We start from the raw sequence: 11,302 nt of genomic DNA on the forward strand, positions 1-11,302 counted from the left end.
ACAATAAATTGACCAAATATTCCTACTGAGATGTTATTCCAAGGGGGAAAATTAAAAAAGAAACTTTAAGCTTTTTCAGTGTGCATATTGTCAGTAATAACATTCATACTGTTATTTCTGAAATATATTAGTATAAAGCGTATATGTAATCCTTGGGAACCAAGATTTTCAGTATTGGAGAAAGGAAATACACATATAAAAATCAAAGAAATTAAGTAAAAATACTACAATCCTAAATTTGAATTTAGAAATATCAGTATGAACTCATGGCACATTTCATTTCCATTTAAAAAAAAGGCTGTCCACTGGAAAGGCCTAGAACAATGATCAACCCAATGCACACCCCTATTCTCCTACCATCTCTAAATATAATTTACCTCTAAAAGTCACCTGGGATCCTTGAAGCTCAAGGGCTAAATCTACATCTGGGGCAAGAAATGTACAAGAAAGCCTAGGACATTTTGGTTGTATCAGAAAGCAAAGAAGAAAGCAAAGATCATAGGAGTTGTGTCAAAAAGATTCAGGAGGCAATTCAAAGGTGTTCCCACTGGTCAAAGATAGGACAATTTTAGCATTCAAAAATAACAGCAATAGAGATACATCTACCAGGTTAAAAATCAATGAGCGTTGATTTTTTAAAATGTCATTGGTCACCTTTGGAGGATTCCAAGGAATCATCACATTCTGAAAACTGATAAAAGAATAAAGCATCCTACCTTTTCTGTTACAAACTGAATCTCAGTCAAGTAGTTGATGTGAGAAAGTTCTTTATAGAATTTCAGGTAATAAATGCAGAGGAAAAGATAGACTATCACCATTTTGGAAACCCTAGTGAAATAATGTATCCAGGTAATGATCATCAGTGAATCCAGAATCATTAGATGAAAAGCTGACTGGAAACTTTACAGTGCATGGATAGGTCTGACAACATTAGAACCTGCTAAGTTAATTTTAATATCCCCCAAAGAGAAAGGACTAGATATTAAGTGTCTTCTGATGTGGAGCAATAGAGGAACACACCACCTGTGAAGTATTCTTGCTAGAGAGGATGTAATCAACAAAATTGTGAGAAAAACTGCAGTTACTTCAATACATAAGCTGCAAGAAATCTCTTTTTAAAATACATCACTGAATGCAAATGTAGGATCTGATTTGACCATACCAACTGTTAAAAATCATTTGAGACTATCTGGAAATTTTCAATACTAATTTGATGATATTAGGAAACTATTTTTAAAGGTGGGATAAATTTTGGTGATTTTTTTAACAGTCATAATCTTTTAAAAATACATCCTTAAATATATATGGATGTAAAGATACAATGTCCCAGAAAGTAAGAACGTGCTCAAAAAAATAAAAACAACCCCACATTGATGGGAGTATGTCAAAGGAGAACAAAAAAGAACTGAAGGGACTTCCCTGGTGGCGCAGTGGTTAAGAATCCACCTGCCAACGCAGCGGACACAGGTTCGATCCCTGGTCTAGGAAGATCCCACATGCCACGGAGCAACTAAGCCCATGGGCCACAACTCCTGAGCCTGCTCTCTAGAGCCCACGAGCCACAACTACTGAGCCTGCGTACCACAACTACTGAAGCCCGAGTGCCTAGAGCCCGTGCTCCGCAACAAGAGAAGCCACCGCAATGAGAAGCCCACGCACCACAACAAAGAGTATCCCCCACTCGCCGCAACTAGAGAAAGCCCATGCGCAGCACAAAGACCCAATGCAGCCAAAAATAAATCAATAAAATAAATAAATTTATAAAAAAAGAAGGACTGAAGGAGCTTCCAATGGCCCTAGTTGGAATTTGAGCAAGGAAATAAAGTAGTATTGGATTATAACCCAAAGTATAAAATAAATATCTATGAGTTCCTACTGATAGAGATGATTGAATATATTAATAAATAGAAGAGGCGAGACACATCTCCCATGCAAAAGAATTTTAAATAGGGACTTCCCTGGTGGCACAGTGGTTAAGAATCCGCCTGCCAATGCAGGGGACACGGGTTCGAGCCCTGCTCTGGGAACGTCCCACATGCCGCAGAACAACTAAGCCCATGCAGCCCACCTACTGAGCCTGCGCTCTAGAGCCCGCTAGCCACAACTACTGAGCCCATGTGTCACAACTACTGAAGCCTGCATGTCTAGAGCCTGTGCTCCGCAACAAGAGAAGCCACCACAATGAGAAGCCCACACACCACAACGAAGAGTAGCCCCTGCTCACCGCAACTAGAGATAGCCCTCACACAGCAACGCAGACCCAATGCAGCTAAAAATAAATTTATATTTAAAAAATTCTAAATAATTTCTGTAAGTACTCTGCCCTTAAGGAAGTGAAGCATAACCCTCTTTCTTTAGGTGTAGACTGCACATAATGACTTCTTCCAAAGTGTATAGTATGTAAAGGGAGGGGAAAAAAGTAACTTCATAGTAGGGAAACCTGACAAGTACTAGCCAGGTGATCATGGAAAATATCAACTGTCATAAATCATGCTCATAGAATGTACCCTTCATATGATGCTATAGGAATGACACTTTACCTCTGTAGTCTTCCGGCTAATAACCCATAACTACTCTCTTAACATGAGAAAAATATCAGACCAATTCCATCAATGGGGCATCGTACAAAAATGCCTCACCATTACTCCTGGAAGCTGGGAAGGCCATCAAAACACGGATAGTCTGAAAAACTGCCACAGCCAAGAGCCTAAGGAGACATGACAACTAAATAAGTGTGTTATCCTGAATGGGATCCTGGCTCAGAAGAAGGACAATAAGTAAACACTACGAAAATCTAAATAAAATATGGACTTTAGTAATAATGTATCAATATTGGTTCCTTAATTGTAACAAACATATCCTACTAATATAATGTTACTAATAAGGAAAACTGGGTGTGGTTTATGTGGGAATTCTCCATACTGTCTTCTCAGTCTATTTGTATTTCTAAAACTGTTCTAAAAATAAAATCTATTAAAAAGAAAACAATATACAAGTCGGAATTTGCCTCAAAACAATGGATGGAGAGTATGTGGGGTACAGATGCAGACAAGATTGACCGTAAATTGATAATATTGAACTGGGTGATGATTACATAAGGGTACTCTTTTTCTTCTGAATTTTTTTAACGGTCATAGTTCAAAAAATAGCTAAAAATATTTTTTCTTTGAGCAACATCAACCTATAATCACGTGCTCTCAGGGCAAACTGTGATCACGTGTACCTGGTTTCCACGTGCAGGCAGAAGCAGTGGATTGATTTGAGAAAACTTCTTAAGACTTTAAGTGATTAATATAACTCAAGTGACCCTTGCGGAGACAAGGTCTGCATTTTTGCCCTTGGAGTTTCCAGGGACTCCTTTCTAGAAAAAGCAAAAACGACTATCTTAAGTTTCCGCAGTGGACCTCCCTCTGACCCTGCAGCTTTTGTACCAAAGTTAGAGCACAAAAATGGCGCCGCCAGGCCCAGGGCGCAGCTCCCAACGCGCAGAGAGCTCACGTCGCCGCAGCGGCAGCACGTCGCCGCAGCGGCAGCACGTCGCCGCAGCGGCAGCACGTCGCCGCAGCGGCAGCACGTGGATGCGGACTGCGCAGGCGCGCGTTGCCGCGGGAGAGCGGCCTGGGCGTCAGGAGCGAGGTAAGCGCGGGGAGAGCATCCGGCGGCCGGGGCTCCGGGACACGGGCAGGTGCCACCACCGCCAGGCTTCAGAGGCTGGTCGGGGTCAGCGGCCCTTTTGCCTCTTTCCAGGTCAGGATTCCCAGGCGCATGGGGAAGCGAAAGGGACTGCGTGAGGGTTACGGAGCTTCAGTCGTTGGGGCCGGATGTTGGGCGCTGAACGTTTAGGTCGTACGTTGAGCGGGTATCAGGGGCCTGGAAGTGGAGAGAGTACGGAAGGTTGAGAGAAGCCCTAGGAGCTTTGGCTGGGAAGGCAGGTCTGGGGTGGGAGGTTTTGGGAGGAGGGGCGTATTGGGAGGAGGGGCGAGAGATGTGGGAGTTGAGCTTTGGGCAAATGCGGGCCTTGCAGCAGATTTGGAAAATAGTTAATACTTCCAGGCATGACTCTCCAAAGTGTGAACATCCGCTTGCATCCCATTGGAGGACCTCTTTCCTCTTCACTCTAAAACAATTTGGTTCGTGGATTCAATGTCTTCATTTAACTCAAAGCTACAGTGCAGACAATACTTTTTAGACTTCTTCCCCCTACTTATCTACTGTAGAAAGGAAGATACATCGCAGCGTTCGCTTACATATAGGTGAGGCAACACTGGTTCATTTAACACGTATTTATAGCATGTCTGCTGTGTACTAGTCGCTTTTCTTGGCACTCAGCCCCTGCTATAAATATGCTTGCCCTGTTGGCCTCTGGTTCCCTTATTGAGCCGTCCAGTTATTGAATGTGCAATTGCACGGCCTAGGAATGTGACGTGAGTTTTCATCTTAGATGTGTAATGGCGCTGGTCCTCGTGGTTTTGGCGAGTTACTAAACCTTCTCAGGTCTCCCTTCCTTGTCTGTAGGAATAAAGAAATAGTAATACTTTAATCCTCAAATTAGTTTCGTTTTCAGTGTGCAAACTAATTCCACCTGAGTGGAAGAAATTCTTTGTGTGTGGGAGTGGTATAGAAGTAAAGTAAAAATAACGGCTGCATTTTAAGGATTTAGTAAGGTCCTGCCACTGTGCTGGGTAGTTTACATGCAGTGTCACATTGAATCCTCATGATTAGGTGTTGTGAGGAAGTTACTACTTCTGGCCACACTTAACAGCCACTGAATCCTAGAAAGATGAAGTGATTTGCCTGAGGTAGCATAGCTAAATGAGGAAGATGAGACTGCTCAGACTTGGGTCTGACCGACTTTAAAGCTCGTGTTCTGTGGAACCATTGAGTTTCATAGCTTTAAAACTGTTTCCTTTGAATAGCCATTCTCTCTGAATGCAGGGGGTTACCAGGAGGACAAAAGCAAACAGAGAAGAAAAAGTATTAGTTAAGTATCTGCTGCATGCACTTTTGGTATTAAAGGAATTAACTCACTGTGGGTTTACTCTAGCCTCTAGGTTGTGGTCTCTTGGAAAGACAGGAGAGGCCTTATGTCACTGTTTACAGTGTATCCTGGGATGCTCTGGGCTTCCTAGGGGAAGGGTAGCTGGATTTCAAGGGAGTAAAAGAAAGGTTTTGCCCCTTGGGGAGCATCAAGTCTTACTGAGATCAATTCATGAAGTACAGAACAAAAGGACAACACAAAACCAAGGCCTTATTTTTGCCTGTAGAACTGCAGAAGTTAGTTACTTTCATTCCACTGCTCTTTTATTACATCAGTGATTCCTTAAAGAAATTTGGGAACCCTTCTAATTAATCTCTAGTGTTGGTTAAGGAAACAAAACTAATTACTGTAGATTTGAGGATTATCATAAATATATTTTATTTGTCACTAGTAGCGTGTAAAAAATAGTGGATTGTATATGGGGGAACTGCTTATTTTAAAACTGTGTGAGGTAAGCCTGTCCTCAAGGTATGACCCCCAAAGCAATATCTATCACACCTCTGTATCTGTATATTCCAGAAGTTTGCAACCCAAGATTGGGAAACATAGAACTATGGTATAAGGCCTGTCCTCTCCAGATTCAAATATGCCCCAGTGATTGACACACGATGAAGCCAAGTAAGGATAAACGCACATTCTTAGTTTTTTTTAATGTTCAAATTCAGCTTTAAAAGTGTATTTTGTATCCCAGTTGTGGTGGTTACATAAATCTATATATGTGTTAAAATTCACAGAACTGTAAATTAAAAGAAAAAAGACAATTGCATGGTATGATAATTACACATTTAAAAAAAATAAATTCCAAAAGATTTTAGATGAGTGCAAGTTTTATGGGTACTCCCAGTAGTCCAGGCTTCCCTCCAAAAGCTAGTGCATAGGAAGAAGTAACTTTCAGAGTCAGGGATAGTGTGATTCTCCTGTTGACCCTTTGTCGGCCCACATCTAGAATCCTGTGCTGTTAGGAGAGTCCTTTCTATATGAGGGTTTCGGATGAACTAGAGAAAGTGCTGAATTGTGAGAAGTCTAGAAGATTAAGGACCTGGAGGAAAGTGGACATGGTGGCCATTTCAGATCTTTGAACGGTTGGGGTCACGGGGCAGCAGCAGGAGTCACTTGGGAAGAGAACCATTTTATACAGAAGCATGCAGTACAATTGGCCGTCCAAAATGAAAGGAAGTTAGAAGTTTCTAGTTATAGGACAGGGCTAGATGTCTATTTGCCCTGGGTGTTGTAATGAAAATTCCTAAATTGGGTGAGGCAAGTGAGATAACCTAAATTCTAACCTAAATATTCCACCATAGGTGGAGCTTCTTTTAAGCTTAAATCCTTTTTGTTTGCTGCTTACACTTTACATTGGGTCTAAAACTGATTGTTATCCTTCCTAAAGTCAAATAACTTTATTAATTTTTGGACTTTGGAAGAGTTGAGGTAAGACATGAAGTATTGCTATTAAATTTCAGTAAACCTCATAGCATGGTGTAATTCTCCCTTTAAGATTGCTAGATGAAATTTCAGACAGTGAATTTAACTTTCCCTGTCTAGGTTGTCAGGAAAACAGTGCAATAGTGCATTTTAGATAGTTTTATCATACGAGTATCTTTTTTTTGTGTGTGTGTGGTAAGCGGGCCTCTCACTGTTGTGGCCTCTCCCGTTGCGGAGCACAGGCTCCGGACGCGCAGGCTCAGCGGCCATGGCTCACGGGCCCAGCAGCTCCGCAGCATGTGGGATCTTCCCGGACCGGGGCACGAACCCGTGTCCCCTGCATGGGCAGATGGACTGTCAACTACTGCGCCACCAGGGAAGCCCATACGAGTATCTTTTGAATGCTGCATTGTACCAGACGCGGTGGTAGGCACTCTGGGAAATCAGAGGGTTTTTTGTAAGTTGTTTTAGTAAGACATGGTTCCTGCACTCAAGCAACTTAAAATAATTGTCTATAGGTAACTCTACAGGGTAGTGAGGAGTTAAGGATTGACTGTCAGCCTTATTAATAAGGACAAAGTTAGAAAAGCTATTTCAGAAGTTAAAGGCTGTGTATTGAGGGTCCCAATGGTGTCTTGAAACAGTGTCTGTACCCTGGTTTTGTGGTTTAAATATTACTGTGATCTTTTATTTGGTTTAAAATTAACCACAGTTTACGAAAAAAAAGTTTGAACATGCAATGATATTTTAATCTTTAACATGCTTTTTTATATAAAAGTAAATCATCCTAAAATATAACTTGGAAAATGAAAAAGATTGAAAAAGAAAAAGATTTCCTCAACTTACCTACCCCAGAACACTGTTATTTAAAATTTAATGTATCTCACTCATCTCTTTTTACATGGAGTTTTGTTCTTTTTTATTTTGCAGTTATTATACTGAATATACAGTGTTTTTCTGATTTTTCATTTGCCATTCTAATAGACATTTTACAATGTTTTTGAAAGCTGTGATTTTGAATGGTAGTGTAATATTCTGTGTAGTAGAAGCATCACTGTTAACTTTTTTCCTTTTTTTTCTATTTTAAATGGATATTTATACATGCCGTATTTTTTGATATTTAAGGTTATTTCAGTGGGATGATTTCTAGAATAGACTTGTCAGGTGAGTGGCTATGGATATTTTTAAGAATATATATTATATGTTATATATGTATAATATGCACATATATATTATATAACTATATTATGTATAATACACATGTACATATATAAATCTCCAACTTATTTCTCAGGCAGAACATATTAATTTATATTCCCTTCAGTAATGAGTGTTTTACTTGCACCTATGCTGTATAGAAAATAATATATAGTTATTTCAATTTGAATTTTTTTGTTACAAATGAGGTTGAATGTTTTCCCCCTTACGTTCATCAATGAATCTTCATCCTCTATGTATCCTTTCATGCCTTTTGCTCGTTTTTTTTTTTTATTGGTATCTGTGTCCATTGGGCTTCAAATAGAAAATCCAAAGGTGTATTTTTCTGATGCCACAGCAAGGCTGTGCCTAGGCAAATCAGGGCTGGAGTCAGGGCTTCTGCCAGGGACACCAGACTCTGCCTTCTCCTCTCCACTGTCCTGAGGGTGTGCTGCTTTCTCATGCTTATTGCTTTCTCATTGCATTGTGGGTGATATATCTTCAGGCCTCAGGTCCGTGTTGCAGGAAGAAAGAAGTGAAAGACCCTGCTAGCCAAATCTGTCCCTGTCCATCAGGAAAGGAGAGAGCTTTCTGAGAAGCTCCACTCAGAACTCTGATTATGGCCAGTATTTAACTCAAGCTGGCAAATCAGAAGTAGAAGGTGATGTTTGGGTCGGTTACCCACAGTGTCTGCTACAGTGTCTGGATGTTTTTACTATTTATCCACTTTTTAAAAGGTATCAAATTTCTCATCTTTGTGTTAGTACTTATTTTTCCGACCTCTTTGCTGTTTTTTGTAAGTTTTTAATTGTTCATTTAATCATGTTTGCTATCATTTCGTTTATGGTATTTTACCACTTTAATAAAACAGGGACTTCCCTGGTGGTCCAGTGGTTAAGGCTCAGAGCTCCCAATGCAAGGGGCACGGGTTTGATCCCTGATCGGGGAACTAAGATCCCCAGAAATAAAAAAATAAATAAAACCCAAACTCCTCATCCTCCAGTGTGGGTGTTGCACACTGATTCTCTGGGAAGCAAAATCTGAGATGGAGGTTCATGTAGTGTGATGAGTGAACATGGCCCGTTTGGAACTAGTTTCTTTTGGAGTTAGTTAGTGGACTTCGTAGTCCATTATGTCTCAGCGTTGGAAAAATGAATGTTCTTGGTTGTATTAGTCCCTGTTAGATCAGGTTTATTGTGTTAGTAAAATATATATCACTGCTTGTTTTCTATCTGTTGACTATTATGTGTCTAAAGCAGGTGTGTCCTCATTGTGACTGCATTTCTCTTCTAATCAGTTTTTACTTTATACATCTCAAGGCGATGTCATTGTGAGTCAGAGATTTCTGGCCCCTCTCTCTCCTGGGAGGGTTTCTTTTACCAATGTAAAATATCTCTCTTTATCCCAATATTTTCTACCTTGAGTTCTATTTTATCTGCTGTTAATGCTATTAATATTAGCAGCCCAACTTTATTTTGGTTATTTGCATAGCACATATTTTAGTCCTTTTATTTTCAAGCTTACCGTGTATTTTGTTTAATGTGTGCCTTTTGTGCACAGTACGTATCTGGATATTTTCCTCCCTGGGTCCATCTCTCTTTTTCTATTTTGAGACTGAATCATTGATATTTAGATTACTTGGGCTTGGGTCTGTCATCTTATTTGATATTTTCTGTTTACCATACTTGAATTTTTTTTTCCCTGTTGGATTGTGATTTTAAAGTTATGCTTTGTTTTTGTCCTTGTGGTAGTTGCCCTAATACTTTTTTTTTTAATTTTATGTATGTATTTATTTATGGCTGCGTTGGGTCCTCGTTGCTGCACGTGGCCTTTCCCTAGTTGCGATGAGCACAGGCTCTGGACGCGCAGGCCCAGCGGCCATGGCTCACCGGCCCAGCCACTCCACAGCATGTAGGATCCTCCTGGACCGGGGCACGAACCCGTGTCCCCTGCATCGGCAGGTGGACTCTCAACCACTGCGCCACCAGGGAAGCGCGGGGGCCACTCTTCATTGCGGTGCATGGGTCTCTCACTGCAGTGGCCTCTCTTGTTGCAGAGCACAGGCTCTAGGCGTGCGGGGTTCAGCAGTTGGGGCACGTGGGCTCTAGAGCACAGGCTCAGTAGATGTGGCACACGGGCTTAGTTGCTCCACGGCATGTGGGATCCTTCCAGACCAGGGATCAAACCCGTGTCCCCTGCATTGGCAGTCGGATTCTCAACCACTGTGCCACCAGGGAAGCCTGTCCTAATAATTTAAATGCATGTTCTTTATATTTCTTGTACAGAGTCTAGCGTTACTCAATATTCACATCGCCACCCAGCATCCCCTGGAAGTTATTTTCCTTTTGTAATTTCACAGTATTTCTGTCTTACTGCATCCTTCATAGTAGTTCTCAATCTGATCCTTCAGTTTAGGTATACCTGAACATATCTGCTACAGGTATGCTTTCCCTGACAGCTACAGTATCTCCCGCCACAGCTGCCCATCTGCCGGCCTTCTATTAGGGATCTTCCCACCTGTAAGTCTGCTTGTGTATTTCTTTTTTCTTTCTTTTTGTAAATTTCATTATCTTTTCTGTACTGTCATTGAATTAGGCTGGGCCTGATTTAGAGCAGAGATAGAAGTTTTAGGACACCACGAGGGAGGATTTTTCTGCTCTTTATCTTCTATTTAAAATAAGGTCAAATAATATTTAGCTATTACTCATACCAGTTTCAGCTATCTGTTGCCTTTTTTTTTCCTGAGCAGTTTGGGGAAGATAGGCAGAAGTTTTGTCTTCAGGCTAAAGACAAAGCGATAGGTCACTACTTAAAAATAAGAGTTGTTTGTCTACTTATATTACTTCCTCTGTGCAAACACTTAGTATTTTCAAGGAGTAATAGGGAAACAACAAGCCCACATAATGTCTGATTAGAGGTTTCTCAGAAGCGCTTTGCAACAGTATGTGTACCTTATTTTCAGTGAAGGGCACACACAGATAAGTCCTTAAAAGCAGTAGATACAAGTTACAATTTATGGAAGCCCAGCTGGACATTATGAAACAGAGGACTTGGGAAAAACAGACCAAACCGGAATCAGCTGAGGCAAATTGTGAAGGATGACTAGGAAGGAAAGGGTTGACCAGGTGGATGAGAGAGTGAGGGCATTCTGGGGACCTGGTTCAGCATAGTCAACGACATAGCAGAGCAACAAGTAGGGGAGGATAGAGGGATTCTGAGAGGCTAGACAGGTAGGGGATGACCTGATCTAAACACTACCCTCTATTGTATTTCACCATTAAGTTGTAGGCTTTAGGTCGGAAGTACTTCGTTTAAAACTTGATGGTCCTTTTCTATTCATGTTGTTTCCAGAAGCTTTTTAAAGTAAGGAATGGTGTCGAATCCAGAGATAACTCTTCTGATGTCTCTTGATTTGCCCGTTGTCGAATTCTGTTAAACTTGGGAGTTTGTACTTAAAGAATCGTTCTTTTCTTGTGCCTGTAGAACAGGCTTTGATATCATGGTTACAGTTACATCTGCTTTGGAATCATTGATGAGAAAGAGCTGTTACATAAAGAGAAATCACCTGGCCCTGCAGTGCTTCTACTTTTGGAATTAAAAGTTGCCTTTTAAATACATTTCTTCCCTTAGACTTCTGTGAATGTT

The sequence above is a fragment of the Grampus griseus genome (genome assembly GCF_964374135.1).
Source record: "Grampus griseus genome assembly, chromosome: 16".
Classification (NCBI taxonomy): domain Eukaryota; kingdom Metazoa; phylum Chordata; class Mammalia; order Artiodactyla; family Delphinidae; genus Grampus; species Grampus griseus.